We start from the raw sequence: 25,318 nt of genomic DNA on the forward strand, positions 1-25,318 counted from the left end.
TGAACAGAACTAATGAAACACTGCAGGAGTATCATCAAATATGAAATTCCAAATGCCCCCCAACGGGCACTTGCTCGATGAATGACTACCCAAAAGCACTGGCCCCATCTTTTGAGAACATGTATTCATTTATTTTATACTTCTTTGGATAATGGGACATCCATGATACCTTTACATATTTCATTAGCATACGTTTCAAGCTCAGAGTTGTTCACTAAGGAATCAAAAGTGGAGTCATTTTAGTACAGACATGATTTGTTCAGTAACTGAAAATCTGGTCTACTATTACAGGCTGGTGTAAAAGTTTTATTTCTGACTATGTGGCTGAGCTCCTTTTGTTCATGTCATTCTACAGGACAGGGTTACTGTCATGCACTGTTAGTAGCTGATTAATACTCCTCTCCTGGAAAAGGACCACTTGAAAGTATTCACCTCACCCATGCTTCTTGTGGAAATTAGTCTTTACTGTTGCACTACAGCTCTGTATCTGAGGAGACCTGGGAACAAGTAACATTTAAATGACTCTGGGCTTTGCTCCACTTATGTAAACTGTACCACGTCACAGTCAACATCTGTTAAATTGCAATAGAATAACTACAGCCCAGCATTGGAGAGAAGCTGGGAAATAAATTTTTCAGTGTCATTGTGACGGCTAAGATTTCTAGGGGGTTTTGCTTAGACCTTTTATTTTAATTTACATGCAAAACTAGAAAAAAACCCCAGCCCTCAAAAGGGGAATAATGCAAACCTAAGCAAGATTCAGCTCATACAAGCTCCTTCATAGTGATGCAATTATTGCACCTATCCATTCATCTTTGGTTGAGCTTCTGCCATCCTTATACTTCTTTCATTCTACCAGTATCCTTTCTAACAGGCAAAGACTTGTTTTAAAAACAAAACCAAAAAAACTCAAAAAACTTTTCAGAGCCATTTTGGTAGCATGCTGTGCCTGTCAATAGGAATGTACAAAAGCATGGCAAAGAGTGGGACAAGCTGCATGTGTGAACTGACACTTGGCATTTTTACTCATGAAGGGAAATGCCAGGGATAAAAATATGAAGATGACGCAATTCATGTCACTCACCTGTATCTGTGAATACAACTATTTCAAGAGAGGGCAATAGAATACCTAATAGCTGAGACCTCCTAGGACCTTTTGTTTCCTGGGTGATAGATCACAAGAGAAAGTAAATGTCATAACAGAAGCTAGTAATCATCTATTCCATGTATAAGCCTGCTATATATTTTTAAAATGTTTACCTTATAGACACCATTGAGGTCTGTGTGAGGAAATAATGTTAAACAGGACAACAGGAGTTACATAAATTTTTCAGCATAGAAACGAAGCCACATCTTAGTGGTTTGTAGTATAGTGTAATCAAAAGTGGGGAAATAAAGTATGTTTTGGTAGATGAAGAACATTCTGTGGAGATGGCTACAGATTTAAGATGCATCTGTTGAGTGTTTATTGATGGTTATTTTTACGCTCTGTTGGTGCAGTTGGAACTACTCTGAGTTCCTTATTCAAGCAGAACTGATGTTGCTCTGACACAGGATTTTACTAACCAAAGGGCATAGAATTCAGAAACAGGCCTTTAAAAATATGATCAGTAGAATTTAGCTGAGGAGTATCAAAAGCTGGAATTATTTGTATTTAAAACTTGAGTTTTGTTTTTAAGTAAGATCTCTTTCTCAGAGCAACATGTTTAAGAAGATGAGAAATTTATATTCTTAACTTGGTGTCAGTTGCAAAACCACAGCTAGAAACTAAATATGTGACATTTTTTGCATATATACAAACACACACATATACATGAAGAGTATGTATAAATACAAAGTTTTCAGAAGTAACTTCTGATAGAGGTGCCTCAATGTCTGCATGCTCATGTTTTTTTTAGAAGTCTTGATTTTAAAGAGTGTTGTTAGGCAGTCTGCTTTCTCTGGGAGATTTCAGCTTGTTTTTGGAAGCCCAGCATTGTATGGGTGATACTTAGCACCAATTAATAACATCATACAAGTACAGGAACCTTCAGTATTAAGTCCATCTGAAACATCAGGATTTACAAATCCTTCCAGATGGCAGGACTTTTTCTCCTAAATATTCAGTGATGAATGAGTTTTAATTGTTTGTCCACCAATAGACAAACCCATGTTTGCTCTTGAAAACAGAGGGATTAAGTGCAATCAGCAGTATTTCAGTCTTCTTGAAAGAACAAGGAGTCCTCTTCAACACTGCTTTGATGCAAGGGAATTGTTAGCAACACAGTTTACACAGGGTTCTTATTTATTAGCACTTTGGCTGTAGTGATCAATCTGTATGTCTTGTCTCACCTCAAATGTCCATTTTCAAATTTTCCCTCATATGATTGTATAAGTGTCATTGTATATATCGTGGAGATCCCCCTAATATTTCTGCAAGTATAGAGCTATGCAAAACTGTGAAGACATGGTGAGTTTTCCTATTGGCAACCTAGGAATCTTTAGAAAAATGTTGCATTTGATTCAAGCAGAGAATCTTGCTCTTCTTTTGCTGAGCTTAGCGTTTCTGTTATGTATAACATAATCATGAATATACCTAAATTTGACCCAGCAGTGAAAGTTTCCTTTTTTAATTTTTTTTTTTTTTTTTTTTTCAATGAAGAAAGGAAGAGCACTGATGTGCCAAGGAGCATTAGATGTTTTTTGCCTCCCTTCTTGCTGGTGTTTTAGGAGTCAGATCCATAGCTAAAAACTATGTATGAAATTAGTTTTGCAGATACCAATGGGGATTTGCATGTCATAAATAAAAAAAAAGGTGTTAATATGAACAAATCCTCCTGTGTCTTTTGGAAATCTCACCTTAGCCTTTTATAGATGCTTGATATTTCTGTTTGTCTGTGTTTACATTGGACTTCTTTTGCTATATTGCACACACATACACACATATTTCACTGGATTATCTTTTTACTGGGTTTCTAGGCATAAAATGTGTATAACTGAGAACAGGTCTGTCCCCTGTGAAGCGGGAAGCCAATGTGCAGTGTAGAAAACTCTATTAATAGTGCATCTTCTGGCTACTCAGGTGTCAAGAAGTAGATTGTTTTAATCTGAATGAAAGGTAATGGAAGGGCTAGATGGTGGCATTGTATACAAACAGTGATATGATGTCTCTAAAATCATGCAGGATATTGATTTAAAAGTCAGGCAATACAGTTAGTAGTCCAGATGCTGGATTTTGCTTGTGCTAAAGGCATGCGGCTCTTTTCCTGCTAAACACAAACCTCATGGTCCCTTCATAGAAATAAAAGTAATGTAGTGAGAAAGTTAATTGATTGCTCATTTTCTAGTTCATTATTACTGACATCAGTTGGCATTGAGAAATCCTTTAGGAAACTCAGTGACAGATCTCCCTTCCCGAGAAGCTTAGAGACCAAATTAGGTAAGATGTGAAGTTGACTTAGATAACACTAATAATGGTTTTCCTCTTATTTAAGTATAGAGATGCCTGAATAGCTAAATTTAATGTAGACAATAAGACAAAGATGGACCTCAAGATATGAATGAGTTGGGAGTATTGTGTATCTTAACATCTATACAGACATGCAGGAGACTGAGACCATATAAGAGTAAAAACAGAGCCTCATTTTAGCACTGATTTAGCTGAGGAGAGGAGAAATTTTTCTTACCATGTTTTCCCCTGAGTGGCAGTGGGAAGCACTAGTGTTCTTTGGGGAAAAGGCAGATGGGTTTTGTAAGAGATTAGTCTAGAACAGTGCTTGCCAGATATGTCACTTACAGTGGCAGAAGGGAGCAGCAAAAGGGGATTTGACACCAGCAAAAGAACAGACATTTCTGTTTTAGGATGTTGGGGTGTTGCAGAATGTCTTGTGCGATATCATACTGGCAGGTTGAATGATTGGAATAGCCAGATCAAGTAAAATTTGAACAAGTTAGATTGCTTCCTTCCCAATCTTTGCTCTTGGATCTGAATCCTTTCCTAGATTATATGTGCTATATTGCCTGCTTTATTTTAGAAGACAAGTATACTTTTTCAGGAGACTCAAAATATTTAACTGAGGTTAACAAAAGCAGTAAGTGTTACTCTGTTTTCTGTCCTTTTAGATTCTCATGTGTGTAGACGTACACCAGTTGAATGTCTCCCAGTATGGTGACTTGGAAAATGTCTCCGCTGAAAACAGTCTGACAAAAAGAGATTAGTTTTCTTCCTCCCCAAATGCAGATCAAACTGTCGAAATTGTGTGTCTGTCAATGTACATCTGTATCAGGCTCATTTGTCAGCCAGAAGATAGCTGGACTTAGAGAAAGTAATTTCTGCAAGTCAAATGAAGAAACTGGAATGCGGACAGTGTGAGATTCCAGAGTTAGCTCTGGGAGTTGCTGTGTATGAACAGAATAGTTTGTCTTGCTAGTGGAACTGTAAGGAAAGGTTGCAGAAAGAATCAGTTAGAGTGACCATTTGATCAAAGAAATACAGTGGCCCTGAGAAGACAGTCCTTGGGAGGAATGATGACTGATTATTTCAAAGCAGTAGGCAATCAGTCACATTTGAGCCAAGGACTATTCTTTAAGCTGTCACAAAAGACTGCAATAAGGCATATCTAGTAAGTAGAGGAAGGAGTTCCGACTGACATTTAGCTTAGTTGGAAAAAGCAGCAGTGGAAAGTGAAGAGGTGTGAGGTGTTAAGAGAGATTTGTTAATGTCAAAGTATGGAAAATTTTCTTTTTTGTTCTCTCCAAAAGCTGAACTGAAGAAGAGAAGTGTGAAAAAGAAAGGCAGTATGGGAGAGGGGCCTAGGAATGTCAATGTATTAGAGGAGGCGGTAATGTCTTCAATGTGTTTTCCCATCTTAAAAATGAGGTGTCTACAAGTGTCAAGCTTAACCTTTTGCACAAAACAACTGTGACTTATAAAAATGGTAAAGAATACGTGTTACAATGATGATTCCACAGTGGTTCGTGATATTAACAGAGAGTCCTGTAGAAATGAAAAAGTATAAATATTAGCTGTTTGTGTGCCAAACCCAGTGTTACTGACTTTAAACGTTCTTCATAAGGCAAACACTAATTTATTTTTCTTTTCAAAGGGTGTGACCAATAGTGCAGTGATTGTAGTTGAAAAGCTTACTGACAATGTCATTGCTACTGGAGTGGGGGAAATTCTTCCTTCATCACGTTAAGGACACTGTATTTTATACTTTGGACCTCATATGAGGTCCGAAAAGAATAAATTACACAGCTTACAGTTGAATAATGGAAAGTTTGTTGACACTAAAGGGTAATTTATGCTTGAAAAATATCTGTGCATACAACATTGTTTCTGTTGCATTTGTGATTTCAGTTGTAAATATTGCCATTGGAGTAAAGCTAAGTTCCCAGAAATGACAGAAATACCAGCAGAGGAGGTGACAAGAGCAAACCGAGAAAACTACTTCTCCTCAAGATTTAGGGTCAGCTAAAGAATTTAGGCTTTGAACACTGTCTTGTCAAGTCTGCTAATAAATGCATTTGAAGCTAGATCAGGTATCTCTACATATCACTGTGTAGACATGGCCCTAGAAACAGCGAAGTCTTAAAATTTAAAGCTTAGAACTTGTGACATGTTTATGTCTGTGTCAACAAGGAATTATGTGCCATCGTGAAAGTATGTCTGTCTGCTTCTGAAAACAATTCCTCTTCTTCATTAAATATGCTAGTATCAGTCATTTAGTGAACCACTAATGTCTATAGCCTTTATAGAGTTATTAAAGATAGATTAATGGCTTTGAATTCTGCATCAGACAAACAGAGTAGTAGGACAGCCACATGTGCCACCGCTATTGCAATGTTAAGAACATGACAGTCTGTCATGATTTTTTATATGGTGCTCATCAAAATAGTAACTGAATATTTCACACAATTTTGAACTGATACATAGCATTTTTTTTAGTCTCTTTTCCTGTATTACTTGCTTAAAAAAACCCCCTAAACTTTTCTTTGCATGTCAGAGATTTTCCTGCTTAGGAAGTTTTCCCTTGTGCTCACTTAGTTTGTTTTATGAAGTGAGATTCCTTCTACTCCTCTCTCAGTGCCAATTTTCCTGATTAGTATAGCTCCAAGTGCCAGGAAGAAAAACACTCAGGGGCCTCATGTGGTTGGACAGGACCTCAAAAGTTGTGTGTCAGTGTGACTCTACAGTGGCCCTTTGGATTCAGTAAAGATGAGGACATTACAACAAGGCACTGCCTGAGCACATTGGCCATTTCAGGGACCCCCCCCATTCTGGCAGTTGTCCTGCAGCCCTGTGAATGGCAACTGTAGTTTGGGGATTGGTCTGAATGGAAATTCTGTTCTCAGGGAACATTTGCCTTATCATCCATATGCCAAGCCTGACGTTTGATGTGAAGAAAAGGATTTGCATGTTAGTGTCCTACTTAGACTTTTAAGTAAACAAAATGCTGTCTCAAAAGAAGGGTTATCAAAGCCTGAATTTTGATACTAAAGAAATACTTTGTGGCTGATGCACAATTTATTTACCAGTGCTTCCTGGCCCATTCCTCTTCATTTTGAAAAAAAAATATAAGAAAAGTACAGAGTTTTGAAAACATATTTAGCAATATTTATATGAATTTCATTACCTTGAGCCAAAGCTAATGACTGTGTAGACATGTGGTGAAAGGGATTAAAAGCAACTGATTTTTGGTTTGGTTTTTGGTATGAACTTCACTTTGTTTCTTCTTAAACAAAGACTGATTGTGTGAAACAATACCAATGATAAATTACACAGTATTTGTTAGAAAGGGAGTATAACCTTTCAGATCTTCATGATCTCATAGTCTTGATTATAAGGTCTTTCAACACATGAGGTCTAGCACTATTCTACAATCAAAGTATACTAAAGTCTTCATAATTTTCTGAGTACATGTTTGCATTGTAATTAGTAACATTGCAGAAACATCAAGTAATATGGTGATTAATGATCTGTTGCAATACTCAGTGCCAAAGATGTTATCATATTGATCTCTGCATGCTTAAATTATAGAATATAGTGTTCCTTCCTGAGCATGTAGATTCTTAGCTAGAATAAATTACAAGCCAAATGCAAAATCACTCTCAGTCTGAGTGTCTGCTAAATTAATCACTGGAAAGAAAAAACCCACGAACAACAAATAAACTTCAAAGACATGGCAACTGTGGGATCTGGTGAAATTAGGAAATTGGGACAGCTTGATAGGAACAAAAGAGATGGAAGTTGCTTTGATGCATTTCAGGTCAACTGTTGGAAAATTCTGGAAAGAAATCAAACTCTCCGTTCTAGCCTAATCAGATCAAACAAGGTCCTATTTGTATCTGTTTGGCACATTTTGAAAACTGAATTAAAAGAGCAAAAGAGAAATGTAGTGACTATAAGATATGCATAAACACATGCACATGTGGTAATATCCATTGTGGAGAAGTTCTTTTCTGTAAGTAGCCACATGATAAACTAGCAAACCTAGTAAGGCACTATTATTTTTTTCTTTTTAATTGATTCAGCCTCATCTGCTAATTTTCTTCCTCAGTCACTACATTTGATGTACCAAAGTGATGAACATGCTTAAAGAACAAGTACAAAAAAAATCTGATTTGAGGAGCCTGACTGTCTGTAATTATTTGTGCAACCTGTCTTGGATGAAAATATGAAAGCAATTATATTTTAATCCATTTTTGTCAGTGAGAGAGTCATAGGGCTTGGTTCGATAAGGAACCAAAGCATGTGCTTACTTTTAAGCATGTGATTAATTCTGTTTATATGCTTAAAGTTAAATGCTTTGCAGGTTAGGGTCTAAAGTATCTAGGCTGCATAGATAGAAATACTGGAAAAACAAAGCAATGAACACACTGTGTGCTTGTTTGTATCCAAATACGTTTGTTTTCTCTAAATCTCCCATTCTATGACCTCTTAACCCTTTCTTCCTCCAAATAGTGACAGAAAAAACCTCAACTTTCATAAGAATGTGGCATAATCAAAGGCCCAAGGACATGAGTAACACAAGTCAAATCCTTGCCACACTTGTGGCCTTACTACTTATGAGCAAACAAACAACTATTCAGAGTTTATGCCAAAAGCGCAAATATATTTATGATTATTAGAGGAGCATCTGTTATGTGTGCTATTTCCATATTATGCATATATTAGAAAACAATATGATAATATAAGATAGCTTACATGTGCATTTCATATCTCATACTCAAAAAATTCAGGGAAGTAAGGCCATTTGATACTGGCCAAATCCTCCCTCAGATTACTGACTTCAGAAGTAGCGGGCTCAGACTCTACATGCTGAGAGTAATCAAGGTGACAAGGACAACATTTTTTAAAAGTCAGAGAAGAGTAGTGAAAAGGATGATGTCAGAGGGGCAGGGAAGAATAAGGAAGGTGGAAATGTTGGAAGAGAGATTTATCTAAAGTAAGGTGGAAAGGAAATTATAAAAGAAACTAAAGCTGTGAGCCCAAAATACTGGCAAAAAGCCAGAATAAATGTGGGGTGAATTAAGGAAAGATGAACAGAAAAGATGAGACATGTTGTTGCTTAAAATATGAAATTTGGTGCCAGAATACTGTGATGACATTTGAAGTGTGACTTAGATCTCAGAAGGTGTGGCTGTATTAGTAGAGGCTGGATGTTTAATCATGGTCATCTTGAATCCAATGGACAACTTGCACAGGATTTTGCTCTAGGTATTATATATAAGATAGAGACAAAGTCTTTATGCACAAGGCATAGTTTGCTGTTATATTTTTATATGGTTGATGTTGAGATTTTAATATCACATTCTGAAATGCCACAGAAAAGTTAAAGCTCTGATAATTTTTAAGAAAATGTGTAAGAATAATTCTGGCATTTAAAATTTTATAAAACTTAGAATACCTTTTTTAATGAAATTGGGTGAATTAATGGTTCAGAAATGATTTCAAAGACAGGAGTAGTTTGCCATCTACATCAACCCGCTGGATCATAGAATAAGCAATACTTTGAGAAATATGAGATGACCCACATTTGGGAGAAGTTATGAGTATTAATTAGAACTTAAAACAAAGAAATAGAGGGACTTAGGCTGTGGAAAAAATAGTATATGGAAGTTTTTGTTTGGAAAAGGAAATCATGCTACATGGTTAAAATTAATATAAAATGTAAACTCTGTAAGACGTGAAAAATGATACATTTCCTAATGCTTGATTCCAGCTTTCTATCCTTTGCAAACTTCTAAATTATGGAACAGCTGTTTGATATGAATGCTACCATGTTTCTGCTATTCTGAAAAAGTTTAGGAGCTTGTTTCACTGTGGATCTCTCAATTACTTGCAACTGTGACAGCTTCATGTAGTGTATTTCCTAATGAAGTCATAAAAAAGTTTTTTGATTTTCATACACCCATAGATTCACACTCCTTTATCAGCCTAAATCAAACAGCTTATTTTAGGCAAGATGCACAGATTAAACAAAATATTTCAGCACAGCACTAAGGAGCTGCTGCATTGAAGAGTGTTATTTAACAAACCCAAAATTACTATAGCCTGAAGAGGGCAGTAAAGATAAAGCTTTGTTTTTCTTGCCTTTTCACTGTTTTCGTTGTAGATTGTATTCTGAAAATGCATTACTGGACAGCACGTATTTACAGGCGTTACACATTTCTGGAGTTATGCTGCATAAAATATACTGTCAGGTCAATGAAATCCTTTGTTGGGACTTATCTGAGGATCTAACTCCTTCACATGACAGTGCAGAACAGGAAGGCATGTCCGTCACTTATGAAAGTAGCTTGCAGATAATGAATTGCATGAGCCAGCCTTGCTTCAGCTGGGACATCCTCTTAGAACAAAACAACATTGAGTTCTGCAAGTGGGTTAAAAGAATAATTTTGCAGATTGCCAAAAAATGAGATGTTGTTTTCATATTTTGCCTTAACCATTTTGGAGAGGCCAAGCTCCCTTCAGAAACAGGCCAGTGTGATTTTATAAGAGGAAAAGAGTTTTATACTTTTCCCACTCATCTGTCTTGGGAGCTTCCTGATAGCCAGGCTTATATTGAAACTTAGGTCATTTTCCTTGTGTTAAGGGACAGTGAGTTTTATGTGGTAAAAGATTATGCAGGCGTTGGGAGGAAACTGCAATTGCAGAACAGCAGATATCTAAATTGTTCTGAATATTCAGTATGTTCATTTCTAACTAGGCATTGTTATTCCTCAGGAGCCTGCTATTTGCTTTAACCTCAGGAAATAACATAGCTTTTTAAAGCTGAAATAAATGTATGTGTTTGCATATTTTATCTGTATGGATACATACATACAGACATGGACACCATTATGAAACTTATTTTTAAAGATATTTTGTACATACAGATGTAGTGGGCTTGTGTGTGTATATACATATATCTGTACAGATAGAATATACTACCCGTACCCATTAGGAAATCTCTTTGAAGAAATTTAGGCATAGCTAGGAAGAGAACTTGATTTTTCCCTTTGGAGAAGACAACTGGCAGAAGATACTGATTTAGTCAATAACTGTTAATTAAGAAAGTGGTGCTGAAATGGATGATGATGTTCCAGTAGTAGAGCAACGTGAAGCCAATATTAGGGATGAGAGTGTAGGATTCTTAACATTTGTTGACAGTATCCCAAACAAGTCTTGCAACACCCAAAAAAGTAACAGCTCAGATTTTCCTCAGATCCCTTCTCTAGACAGCAGTACAAGAACTGCCAGCTACTCTGCCCATTACTAAGTAGAGCTGTATCAGGGGTGAAGAGGTTCTTTAGAATCATGGTAGAGAAATAAGGAAGGGAAATACTTGTTGAGGGGACAGTACTGAGAGCTGAGAAATAAATAATTTTCCTGCTTGGCAGAGAATTCTGATTTTTCCTTTCGAAAATAGCAATCTTAAAATTTAACATTGAAATCCTTTAGTTTGTGAGAAATTAAATATTTTCTGTTTGTGGCAGTCTCTTAAAACTTGTAAATAACTGAATTATTTTTAGTTAAAAAATTCAAACATTATTTTCTGAAAGTACAAGAAAAGAAAAACATTTTGTTTTGGAAAGAGACAGCATTTTCGCTAATATGCTCTTTTGACAAAAAATCCCTACCCTGTAGGGCATTTCCCTATAAAATGTAGGTCAATCATGTTCAAAGTCCTCAATAGATTTTTTTTCATAGACTTTATTAAGTAAGAATCTTCCTAATCAGATGTTGGAGCAGGTACTGAGCAGGTACAAACTGGAGTGGCTTCATTGAACTACAAGCATCAGCTGTCTGAGACTGGTAGAGTTAAGCACATTTAATTGTTTGGAATGGCTTTAGTGTACTTGAGATTTAGCATTGGAAAAATTATAGGGCAGAAGCTGAAAAAGTCCTTTCTCAGCCACAGTTCAGTGAAACATTTAACCACACGCTTCAGTTCATCCCTATTTAATAACGTACTTAAGTAACATATTTAACTTTAGTCACGTGCTGAAGTCCATTGCTTTCCAGGGCTTTTAAACAGAGCTTTCAGTTTTACCTGTATTAAAATGACAGAGTTGTCCACTTGCCAATATGTAACTAAATGATATTTCTATTTTTAAAATGAACCACAAAGACATAGGAACCACTCACTCTCTTCTGAGGAAGCATAAAATAACACTGGAGTAATTTCTTCACAACCCAGAATTTCCATTTACTGTATTTATTGGCTGTACATTTCAGGTGCCAATAAATAGAAACAAGTACAGATTTGCTTATAGTATATCTAACACATGTGCACCCTGGTCACTTGTGTGGCAGAATGGTATTTCTTCTAATGATAGCGTGTTAAGATGTGTTTTGGTGAAAAGTCAAAAAAGGTAGCACATGTTAACCCACTGGAAATGTACTGGTATCTGTGAATAAGTTGACAGGCATATTTTTTCTGAGTAGTTTAATCTGTATGTTGCAATTGGACTTCTTGTGGTTCTCTTCTTTTCTGAAATCACAGATACAACTTTGTGACAAAGAGGTGCCTGGCAACAGTGATGATGGCAGCACAACTCATATGTAACTGAGTGTACTAACCCTAGGCACATTGCCAAATTAACCAAGATCCAATTAATCTAGGTAACAGCTTTTTGTCCTGCATGCTATGAGCCTGTTGACAATTTCTGTCTTTCAGTTATGCTGTGCATAGCCTGTATCCTTCTGGCTGGCATTTGCTATAACCTGGATTATTGCCAGACTGAAAATAAAAGGGGTTACTTTTCTTTTTAGCTGAAGTAATCTGCTGTTGATTATACCTGACCCCAGCAAACTTTTATTGTAGCACTCTTGTGCTTACTGTATGTCTGGTCACAAAACGCATCCCAATTCTGTCGTTTAGACAGAAGATGCACACATTTAAAGCATAGAAAAAATTAACAGTGATGTACTAGATACACTTAGAGTTTGCTCTATGATGCCATGCTTTTCATCATTTTGATTTGAATCATAGAATGGTTTGGTTTGGAAAGGACCTTAAAGATCATCTAGTTCCACCCCCCTGCCATGGGCAGGGACACCTTCCACTAGATCAGGATGCTCAAAGCCCCGTCCAACCTGGCCTTGAAGACTTCCAGGGAGGGGGCAGCCACAGCTTCTCTGGGCAACCTGTGCCAGGGCCTCACCACCCTCACAGTGAAAAACTTCCTTACATCTAATCTGAATCTACCCTCTTTCACTTTAAAGCCATTGATTGAAGTAATCTCCATTCATCGTTTTCATCTAGAATCTAGACTTTTATACACATTTTATTAGAGTCATGCTAACAATAACTGATATTATATTAAAGACTTCTCTACATCTAGACAACTTTGTTTACAGAAGTTAGGGCAAAGACATCTTAAAAAAAATCAGAGTGAGTATCTGTTCTTCATCATACCTTTCAAGAGCTTATTAACAGTAATTTTTTGGTTCTTAGAAGTATAGCCTATACTGCTATAAACCAAACTGGTCTCTGATGCAGTCTTCTGTCCCTTTTTGCATTGTCTTCTGGAGGCCCAGGCTTAGATAAGGTTCAGCTGCTAAGTGTATATGATGTTAGAAAGCATGCGCTAAGATGTTTTAAAATAGGACAGTAGGCATTCCTGCAATATGGCAAATCTCTAGCAGACTTCAGAGAAGCTTTTTTTAAGATTAAAAAATTATGAATTTTTTTAAGCTCTCCTATTAGGAGTGTGATATATATTTATAGTACCCTCAGGTTCTGCACAATAAAAATGGTTAAACCTTTAGTCCTTTTAGTAGTTCACAGTTTTATTACAGAAGTTATTTTGTAGATTTTATGCTTAGAGCAAGGTCAGTGTATTGCACTGTATAAATTATTCTAAGTAATTGCTCAGTTATTTTATAGCTTAGTCACAGGATTTTTTTATTATTAAACATAGTCTTTTCTTTAAGGCTAGGAAGAGAAGGTCACTATAAATCACATGGCAGCTTGCCATTTGGGGTTTCAGCTTTACCTGTGATAAGGATTTAATAACAATCTGGCCCAGACACCAGTTCCCTCTCAATTACCTTTCCACATGGGCATTAGTTCACACTGTTTATTAAAAACTCCCCTTGTAGTTGTTTTAATGGAGTGTTTCAGATTAATGGCCCCTGTGGAGTTTAACTTCATTGCACTTCATTAAAGCTAGATTGTACAAAAGGTTACTTCAATTAAATCCAGAACTCGACCTTAAATCTGTATGGATTTTTTAGAAAATGTGGTAAAATTGCTATGCCAATCCTTTGAGATTAACCGGGCAACATCCTTCTTGGTGACTGAAGTTCAAAATGTGTTAAATCTGTTCTGAATTTGCTTGCAGATTAATATTCAGATTTCAGGAGATTAGAAGATGAAGGCAACTGAAGAGTGTATGATCTATAAATGAATTGGCTAAGCAGTTTTGTTAGAAATAGGACAGCCTAGGGAAATGCAAGCACTTTTTCTTTCCTGTAAAATAATTTGCTGGATGTTTCACAAAACTTCTGTGAGGAAATAACCATTTATCCGCACTGCAGGAGAAAGTGCTTCTATAAACAAACCCCTCATATTTTCTAAACACAAGCCCCACAAATGACTCCCTCTTTTGCATTGCTTTCCAGTGCAAAAATCTTTGGTGTTCTCAGTTGCCCGTTTCCTTGTCAAATGTCTTTGGAACAGCAAGTGTTGGGAGAGGTGTTCCATAGTGAAGTGGAAAGAAAGGTAGATGCAGAACTTTCCTGGGAGTGAGTCAGTTGGTTTGGCAGGGAGAGAAGAAACAGTGGAGTGATGTTCTGTAGTCTTTCTGGAAAAGACAATAGTTTTGATGTCCTAGGAAATGGGGTAGAGATACTAAATTTTGTGGATTGGGACATTTTAAGAAAAATAGTATCATAGCTAGTTTTATTGATTTTACCCAAAGTCTAGGTAAGATTTAAAAAAAGGCTCTTTGTGCAGCAGAGAACAAAAATATATGTATATGTGTTCATATATTTTATGAATTTTATAATTTATAATATTGTTACTGTGGTGGACTCCAGATGCTTCAGTCTAGATCTGGTTCTATTTTGTTTAGGATTATGCAAACTGTGAAATGAAGTGAGATTGGCTTTACATAGTTTATAGTGTAGTTGAAGACTGTGCAACACATGTAAGTGGCAGAGAAGTTGTGTATACAATATTTCTAATTAGGACTATTGGCAACAAGTGGCCTAGCTCTTGTAAACAGTTGGCCATGCTGGGCAATGGATATGGCCTCCTAGTAAATTGGGATAGACTTGATACCAAGATCTACCTGGAGGTAAATTAATTTATAAACTTTAAGGTAATTTCTTGGTTAAATAAGACTGTTAAAGATTTCTTTTCCAAAAAGTGACTTGGCTTAACCAGTGAGCTAGTATATTAAAGAAAAATTTCTGTCCTCTAATGAGATGAATCTGGAAGTCCAGTCTGTAATATTCCTATGTATAAAAGGAGATTTATTCTACATAATCTAATTTTTAATATATCCATGATCAGTCTGGGTTTGCTTGAGTATTGGGAGGATTCGGTGTTGCTATTATTATCAGTTTTCCCTCTGAAATACTCTGTTCAGTTGTTGTTAATAAATTGTACAATAAGTCTCTAGTTTAGCAGTATAGATGATTTTTGTACTAAGAAAGTTTGTAGCAATCTCTTGTTAAAGGAAATAAAAAAGGTGTAAGGGGAAAAAGGAACAAATCACACTTCTATCATGATCTAAATGGAAATATTTAGAGTCCTGATATTTGTTTCTGCGTATGTATAGAAACAGAGAGCCAAGGTTTATGGCATTCCATAGATTCAAACATACATCCTGAAATTGCTGAGCTTAAGTAAAGATCTGAATGTTTAGCATTAAATGCTCTGAATTTATTTTTAGATCTGACTTGTAGCAGTTACTAAATGTCATACTTAAAGATATTTCTTCAGGCAAATTTTATACGTTTTAAAGCAACATCTTCTGTCATGATCTTTGAGGGCTAGAATCATATGTTCTTTGGTAAGGGGAAGAGTGTTTCAGCTGCAAATGATTATTAAACATGGATTTTACATGTATCACAGTTTCAAGATAGAATATTGCCCAGCCTGCATCCGAAGTTGTGGGCACAAGAGAGCTGTTACATATTGCAGGCTTTCTATTTCAAGATCATTAGTATTTAGGACGTTCTTTCCAACTAGTCACATCAAACACCTTTTCTCCTAACCCTTTTGGGTAAATTTGTGGAACTAAACAGAAGAGCTTTTGGCATTAAATCTTTCTAAAGTACTGAGTGATCTTGTGGTCATGACCCCCAATCTGGGGTCAGACCATCCTGGTTAGTATTGTGAATTTTCTTTCCCCTGTAATTTTAAAAGAAAGAAATCTAACAAATGAATGAACTGGCTTGCGCTTGCCTGCCCCACCAAGTCCTCTCTAAGCTATCAAATGCTGTGTCTCTTTAAAATAGCTGGTTGAATAAACACATACTATTTTTAATCAGATAATGTAAAGAGCTGTTCATAAAACCCCTAGTATTGCCTATATTCTGAAGCATTCACCTTCTAAATGAGCCAGCTGGGGCTGAAGGGTGAGCTGGGAGGACAATATGTCAATATAAAATCATAAATGGTACAGATACAGGAAAGTCAATAAGGGGAAAAAAAATCTTTCTCTCTATATAGGAAGTAGAGGACATTCCATTGACAATACCAAAGGACAGACTTCATAGAAATGAAAATATGAATTTTTTTCACCTGACCCATAGTCAGGTTTTGCAATGCACCAAAAGAGGACATCATGAAGAATAAATGCATTTAAAAGGAGATTATACAAGTTCACGGAAGAAAATTTGAATGTTGGATGAAACTTTCAACTCATAAAGTCTTCAGACTGTGATTGCTGGAAGGTAGAACTGCACAATGGGGAAAGTTTGTTCTGTATGTCCCCTTTTTATGCTGTTCCCCATAGCTTTTGCTACTGGCCTCTACCCAAGACAAGCTGCAGTGACACTTGTGGCTGTTAAGCTCACTTTGAAGTCAGGGCTTGGCTATGGTTGTGGAATGGCATTAAGATAATTTCAAGGATGGAATCCCCAGAGAAGGGAGTAGTGTGTGTGGGTTTTTTTGTTTGGTTTTGATATTTTGTTGTTGTTTGTTTGTTTCTTCTTCTTGGTGGTTTTTTTTTTTTTTTTTTTTAATCCTTCATCTTTCTGTGTGCTTATTACCTTTACTATGGTATTGCTTCTTTCCTTATGCTTTGTTGTGATTACATAAAATGCTGAGGCTGGAGCTGTCATCACATGTAGGTGGTGAAATGACTGGTGTAGCAGCTGTCTTTTCGGCAGGACTACAGTTTTATGTCTGACTTGCTTCTGCCAACTCTGTGGCTTCCTGCTGATCTCCATCTCTGCACGGAAGACATCTGCCTTCAGCTGAACACAAGCATGTCAAAGAGAGTGTGGTAAAATCAGGGTCCAGTACGTCCTCTGCAAAACGAATCTATCCCTGTTTGTCAAACTGCTCTGCGAACTAGGAAATTAATCTTTTATTCTCAAACCACTACACACAGAGCTCATGACAGAATGAGAAATAAATTTGTTTCACCTACAACTGATCAGAAATTGTTTATTAAATAGGAAATCTATTCTCACTCCGTCTGCTTGAATCTGCAAAAATGAGGGATACTGTGCCAATCCAGCAAAGCTTTTAAGTGTACGCTTACCTCCAAGCACAATTTAGGCCATTGATGCTAATAGTACTGTTTATATACTTACATTAAAAAGTGAGTAAATGCTTTGTGACACTCTGAACTGGAGTATTTTGGCACTATGCAAGCTCATCTGTGAGCATGTATCTCTGATGAAGACTGAAACAGTTTTTAGGTATTTCGGAATGTAACACCCTGCTTCTTTCTAACTGCCAGTCCATTACGGTACATCATATTGATACTCGCCTCACGATTCTGACTCCTCACAGGATGCTATGTTAAATTCAAGGTCATGGTGTTAATCTTCAAAGTTCTTCACAGAATTGGTACACGTTACCTCAGAGAATCTCTCTTTGTGACTACAACCTCTCCTGACAGCTGTGTTCCTCAGGAATTATGAAGCTGTCAACCTCAAGGGTGAAGCCTGAGAGGGCAGAAGACAAGGCCTCCTCAGCAACACAGCCAAAGCTTTGGAAATCATTATCAGAGTAGATAAGAATGACCACAAATCTCTCTGTCCTCTAGGCAAAGTATAAAACTCACTACAACTTAGCTCCCACAGGTACAACTAAAGACAATAAAGATAGAGGGTGAAAAAAGTTAACAGTAAGAAAAAGAAGAGCAAGATGGGAGGAGGAGGAGAAAAACTGCTCTCACATTGCCTTCTGAAAATAAAAGCCCTAGTTCTGATCTGGGGACAAATAATGGGAGTATTTCAGATATTACAGAGAAGGCATTTATATTTGTTCATTAGACATTATATTTTATTTTAAATTTCAGTATATAGGTATCCATTTGTGTGCTCCTAAGCTTATCTCATTTCCTTTTAATCTAATATTAATACATAGTTAATGCATATTAGTAATGGAGTACATACCAGAACACCTGTATAAGGCAAATAAAATGACAGGTAGTTCCTTTTAATTATTAAAGGTATGATTTTTGGCAAATCATATAAGAATAGGTCAGATTTCACTAACTGTCTTACAATGTATAAAGGTTACAAACTGATTCATCAGGATGTGAATGTTTTATGTGCTTGTAGGTAAGAAAAATATCAAACCCACTAGCATCTTGAGATCTGCAACCATTATGACAACAGACTGGCCCTTCATCTTTCTCTGTGTTTACCTGGGATTGTCTGCTTTTGACTTTAGTCAATATGCATGGCTTTTGCAAGTACTTGCAAGTCTTGCAAGGTGAAGATTTTTTGTCCGTCATGTTGGAGTATATCTAATTTAAAAAGATATAAAGATCATGTTTTTTTTTCAAAACTATTAATTACTTAAATACAGTGAACTGGGCATGTCTCTCCTTCTTGCCATACAGTCATACAGGTTAAATGGAGCTGATTGTTGATGAGGCTGCCCTAATCCTGCTACTGCTGACAAATATATTTCTCAGAAAACTCAGACTTGGTTTTTTTTTTTTTCCCTTCAAAATGGGCTCTCATGTTGTTAGGGTGAAAATGGGAGCTGTAAAATTATATGCTGTTCTGTGTTTGTGTGTGTGTGATGGGGGTTTTTGGTAATGGAGGAGGAGGCTACAGTGGTAGCTTCCTGTGAGATGCTTCTCAAAGCTCCCCAAGCTCCAATTCAGACCCACCTCTGGCCAAGGCTGAACCAGTTAATGATGGTGGCTGCACCTCTGTGATAACATATTGGAGTGAAAGTTGTGAGAGAAAGGAGGAGGAAGGAGGGGAGGTGCACTAGTGCAGTCTCTGCAGCCTGTGGTGAGAGGGCAGGCTGCCCCCCTGCCACCCATGGAGGTCACTGGTGGAGCAGATGCCCACCTGCAGCCTGTGGAGGACCCCATGCCAGAGCAGGTGACTGTGCCTGAAGAAGGCCGGGACTCTGTGGGAAGAAGCCCCACTGTTGTAGTTCAGTGCTGAGAGGACTGCAACATGTGGGAGGGACCCATGCCAGAGCAGCTAGACAAATGCTGTGGCCCATGAGAAGGACACATGGAGAAAGTTCATGGAGGACTGTCTCCTGTGAGAGGGACACCATGCTGGAGCAGGGTGAGAATACGAGGAGTCCTCCCCCTGAGGAGGAAGGAGTGGTGGGACTGACCGCACCCTCCCATTCCCTGACCCTGTGCTGCTGCGGGAGAGGAGGTAGAGAAATTGAGAGCACAGCTGAGCCTGGGAAGAAGGGAGGGATGGGGGGAAGATGTTTTTAAGATGGGGCAATGCTTCTCACTGTCCTACTCCATTAAGTGTTGCTGTTGTTAGTATCTGAATTAAATTGATGTTTTTCTTTTTCTTCCCCTAACAAGTCCGTCTTTTGCCCATGACCATGACAGGTGAGTCATCTCTCCTGGTCCTTATCTGGATTTCTGAGCCTTTTCTTTATTTTCTCCTTCCCATTCCTGAGGGGGACGACGTGAGTGAGCAGCTGGGTGGTGCTCAGTTGTCCTCTGGGCTAAACCACAACAATGCTTCTTGTTTAATTACAGTGATGTTAAATACAGAATACAAAACCTTTTGAATAGATGCTTGGAGATAAGTTTTATCACACTAGAAAAAGAGGAGGGAAAGGGTCAGTCCAACAGACATCATTGGCAGAACTTCCACCTACTGTCCTGGGGATGGGACTTTGTTTACACCTGCATGCTTACTATTAGTTCAGATGGGTATAATTCATTCTTCTTTGTGTCAAAACACTCCAGATGTTGGAAGTTAACAGAGTTCTCATTCATCTTGGAGCTCTTCTCTTTAAGCAGAAAGGTGTGGGTTCCATGGGTTATGGTGTTCTGCAAAAATGGCAGCCATAATGTCATAAATGGGCAGGCGCTTCTTACAATGTTTTAGTATTGTGGCTACGCTTTTATGTAAAATAGTCAAATGCGTGATTATGGTTGACACTATGACACTATGAATAGTAAGAAAATGGTACTTGCTATGGTTTTGATTAATATGAAGTGGGTCACTTCAAAAACATTTGCTGGTACAGTAATTATATCCTCTACAGCTGGGAAATGTTTGTGTTATTCTAGATATTTATACATAAAATACTTGACTTTTTGCATTTTCATTCTGTTCTAATGCTCATAAATCTCTAGTGCAACTGTACATCACAGAAAGAGAAAAGTAAGCTCTGGGTGTTAATGCTGTGAAAAAGAGACCTATAGGAACAGGGAAAAAATACCCATAAGTGGTATTTTTATGTAAAGGGAATCTAGTGACACTAGATGTATGGCAAAGTCTTCTGCATGTAATGCAGTCAGACACCTACTGATTAAAATCCAAAATCTGTCCTCCCCATTGGAAAACTGGTTCTTGAAACCAGATCTTTAGTTGTCCCATTATAAGTACTTGTAAGATATGCTGTTCCTAGGTCTTAGCTTATGTAAAACCTGTGTTTCTGGTGACTATTACCTGTTTTTAAGCACTATTTTACCGAGATAAAGATATGTAGAGGATCTCTTGATGCTTTAGTCCAGCTTTTTCCAGACATCGCTGCTGCTTTGGACCTGCAGATCATGCTTCTGGTTGGCAGCAGTGGCAGTGCTGTCTCTTGTGGTTCAAGGATATTTGCGCCCATTTGGCATCCCCTTAAAGGCTATGATGTAGCCTACTGAGTTGAATGAGATTTCTGCTGCTGACAGTATTTGGCTCTTAGTTAGTGCTGAATTTGATCCATTATTAAGGAAAAACAGGGATAACATTATAAGTTTAAATACCTCTTTATGAGCACAGAGTAATGCAAGTTCCCTGCCTGTTATGATAAAACATAACAGAATCAATAAAACTCATACTTTTTTTTTTTTTTTTTTCCCTGAAATAGCTTTACTGTTGACATTATAGCTTCTGGAGAAACTGGCTGCTATCTTCTTTCGTCTGCAGGCAAAACACCTGCTACTTGTAAGCAATTGTTAGTTAAATCACTTAAAAGATTGGCATTTGTTTTAAATGGCAATTAAACTATTGCATTAAGTCACATTTGTCTCTACTGTACTAAAAGTTCAATAATGTAGTGTACCTTGATATGTACCACATTTCATAGTTGCAAGCTACAGGTCAAATGTAAAGACACTGTAATAGCAGGTAATAAAATACAGAAATAGCCTGGCCTGTCAAGGCCTAGACATGCAAAGCGATGCAGGACTGCTGGGCTTGTGGCTCTTGCATTTCTGTCAGCGCATTTCTGCTTGTTAGTTGTAGGTATTAAAGACAGAGCTAGCTGAATAGAGAAACGTAATTGTGACCTGTTCTCCATTTGGCAGAAAGAAAAAAAGGTTCTGAGTAGCTAGTATAATGACTATTTTTGACTGCTTTCAAAGTTGATTAACAGAAGAAAATGTGCTTATGAATAAATAGCTTAGCAAGACATAGAAAAAATTAGTCAAACTATTCACAAATAATGTTCAACCATCTCAAATTCAGATTGCTATGACCACTCATGCAGTGCTTTTTAGCTAAGAAGAGAAAGTGACCTTTATTAGGATCATGGCTCCATATATATCCTCTCATTTTCTATACCTTTTAAAAAGTAACACATCTTGTCCTATAAAAATGCAAGAGTGCAGCTTTCCTGAAATATATTGCACATGTCAAAGGCTTGTATGAATTCCGTGATGTCAAGGTCAGTGAGTGGTACTGAAAGAGTTAAGCACTGAAGAGGAGAATATAGATTACTGTGCTGCAGGCATCTATCTCAGCACTGGGTGAAATAAAGTAAGTTCAGGAAACAGACATTGCTTCCAACAGAAAAACAATCAATTTTGGATCTATATATAACACAGCATATATATTATTGCACTAAAAGGCATCTGTCTTCCAGTCAATACTTTTATAAAAACTATGCCATAGAAAGGTTTCTGTAAGAGTGGATAGTTTGTGAATTGCACTGTTGCAACTGGTCAGGGGTCTAAAGTATTTGTAAAATGCAGTTAGTGTTTAAGATGTACTCATTTTGATCAAAGAGGGTTTTGGACTGACTTACCATGCAGACACACATCTGTTAAATGTCAGACATTAGGTAGTAGTACCTAATAACTCCCGAAAGAATCATTTTGCATTCCCCACAAGTCATGACTCACATCATATTCAGCTTTCTGTTGCATAAGGATTTGTTCCTAGCAGGTTGTATATATGTGTGTGACAGCAGGGACAAGAATGATTATGATGAGTGTTGCTGTCAAATCATTATTACTCTTGCTACCATAAACAGGCGTACAGCTCTAGCACCTGCCTGCTCCTTTCCTGTAAACAGCCGGGATCAATTGAAATATATTCTGACAACAAGACCTAGATTAATAATTACTCTTGTTATATATGCAGAGTTGTGGCTTGCTTATCTTTTATGAATGTGGTGCAGTAGTGCAAAACTCTGTGTTGGCTAGCAGGCTGACTGTAAACAGATCAAAAAGCCCAGCAGATGAAAATTGTTTTACTCTTTTCTGAGACTGAAACAACATTGAATGAACATTCTAGCAGCTGAGGCTTTCAAGGAGTAGCAAACACCATATGTTAATTGGCCATTATTTCTCTGCCATGAAGATTAAATCAAATAAGATTAATTAGATAACTCATTCCAGATTACTGACTGTGTGTGAGATGCAGGCCTGGTGGCTTTTTTTAATGTGTTTGCAGGTGAAATACTCTGGATTTTGTGTAAATGCTTGTGTTTCCAGACTGCACTGAGCTGTTGAGTAGCCATAAAACAGTGGTGAAAATTCTATATCCCTGTTTTTTTAAAGTTGCAGTTCTTTACATTTTGTTGTGTGACATCAGAACAAAGGCTTTTATAGAGTTAATTGCAAAAAGGGAAGAGAAAAAAGGGTCTGGGGAAAAGGGACAGTGACAGGTTGTAATTGATCTTTTTTCTTCTGCTCAGTTTAACAGAGACAGTTTCTTGCCATGATTCCGTTTATCAGTCTGTGTTTTCCTGCTCTGATCAATCTGCTTTCTCTTATATTTTTGTAAGAGAATTTTGTCTTCATTCAAATACTATAATGAATTAATAATTCCCAGTGTCCTGTTTATCTGCATGAATCTATGGTCAGTAGAAAAACTTGGCTGCTGTTGAAATACAAAGTGATGTCCCATTGACTGTAGTCACTAGTAAACACGCAGGCACTGCAGTGGTCGACAGCACATTCATTGTAGGGCAGCCTATGTACGCTGTGGTTAACTGGAAACTTTGATTTCCACAAATTATCCTTTAACATAACATTTTAAAGCTATCCTTTAACATAAATTCTGTTTGTGCTTAGATACATGTCATTTTCTTTCTGAGATCCACTAAGTTTGTTACATGAAAGACATTTGTGATAGTCTTTTGTGTAGATTACTTTGATTTTTTTTCTTGTTAATAAAATAAGTGACCAAAAATCAGGTTTATCCATGAATGTACTTTGGCAAGCATTTCTGCAGGAAGTAAAGATTTTGTGTTATCCTTCGGGATTAGAACTCTGGATTTGTTCTTCCATGTGGTGAATGTTTTCCACGCCACCTATGATGACTAATGTCGGAATCTATCACGGTCACAGTTTTACTGTGCTTTGGGTCCGAGGAACTTGTGGAGTCCATATGTTAGTCCAATCAAGAAGCACAGTGTTTTTATAGAGTCAGATAATTACCTCCTACAGTTCTGTTTTTACCTGGCAGAAAGTAATTTTTAAACAACATTACCTGACCCCCAGGTTCTAGTAATTTTTAGGTTTTCTATCAAAACCAGTCTGTTCCCAATCCCTTCTGCATGTAGTTAATTCTTTGGTTCTAATGACCCAACATCTGTCATGGTGAATGTGACAGTAATTCAGAAGTGTTATAAGAAGCAGCAGTCACATTATAAGTCACTGAAGATAAAGGAACTGTTTCTAAAATTAGATCAATTACTTTGATATTTAACTGTAAATAGCTTTATATGGAAAATCTTGCTTTTTAACCCTTTAAAAAGAAAACTTATTCTCTTAATTTTGCGGGATCTCTTTTACTGCTAAGAGCATGACTGACTGAGTATGTAGGGATTGTAGTGAAGAATAAGATACAAAGGAATCTTACTAAATGGAAAAAATGTGTGAAGTGAGATAGGATTAAGGAGAGGTGGTTATATTCCTTCAACTAGAGATTAAATGGAGACAGACACAACCATTTTGTTAACTGGGCTGTACATATATGCTGAGATATAATTATTTTAACATTAAAAATTGCACATGGGAAAATTTTCCTTTGGAATGGAAGGAAAGTTTCTTCTGCCAGAAAAAAAGGAAGTGGTGGTGATAGAAAAACATGAAAAAGATTCTCTTGCTCACTGACCTTTCCCTTTTTAGCTGTATCAAGTTTAGATGCACTACCTGCCATCACTTTATAGAACCTTGTAAATAACAGAAGTTAGGAGACCACTGAACTATTGGATGTGATGAACAGAGGGTTGAGCAACATAGAAAAGATGGATTGAATCTCTGTCTAATGACATGTTAAGCATCATAGTAATTAATGAGAGATTTTTCATCTATAGGTCCATATTGATTTGAGTAACAAATGCCACTTGGAGTACCTGTAAGTCCTCTCTTGTCTCCCAAGACATAGCCTTAGCATATTGCTGTGTATTTTGGGCAGTGTGAGACACTGAAGTCTGAAATGTCTAATTCTCCTCTTGCGCTGATGCTACTATATTATTCTGGTAGATACCACTTCTGATTCAAACCAGTTTAAGGTATAAGTGAGAAGAGAGTAAGGCTCAGTGACTTCAGGAAAAGTTCATGGGCAAGAGTAGTGTGGTATTCAGTTCAGCCCCAGGACTTCTGCATAGCTCAGTGAATACAGTCATCGCTTATGTCACTTCAAGCAAGGGAAGTTAAAGTGTGGTAATGTTAATTATCATTCAGTGGGATCTTGTTATATTGTTACTTTTCCTTGCTAGAGATCACTGCCACTCTTTTCTCTCATTCTAGGAAAAGAGGAAAGCTTGAGGGCAGAAGCCCAATTTCTTCTCAGCAGGTAAAATATCTCTTTAAAATATTTTAACAGGAAGTGATTGTCAAGGGGTGAGATGAGGGTGATGGGGAAAACTGTAGTATAGAGTGTATTCCTTCTTCATTAAAAAACTGTAGTCTCAGTGTTCATTTAGGCAAATGGTTTCTTTTCCACAGCAATTTACTCCAGTCTCTGCAAACCTTACTTTTATATTTGGAA

Source organism: Strix aluco, chromosome 4, assembly GCF_031877795.1.
Source record: "Strix aluco isolate bStrAlu1 chromosome 4, bStrAlu1.hap1, whole genome shotgun sequence".
In the NCBI taxonomy this organism is placed as follows: domain Eukaryota; kingdom Metazoa; phylum Chordata; class Aves; order Strigiformes; family Strigidae; genus Strix; species Strix aluco.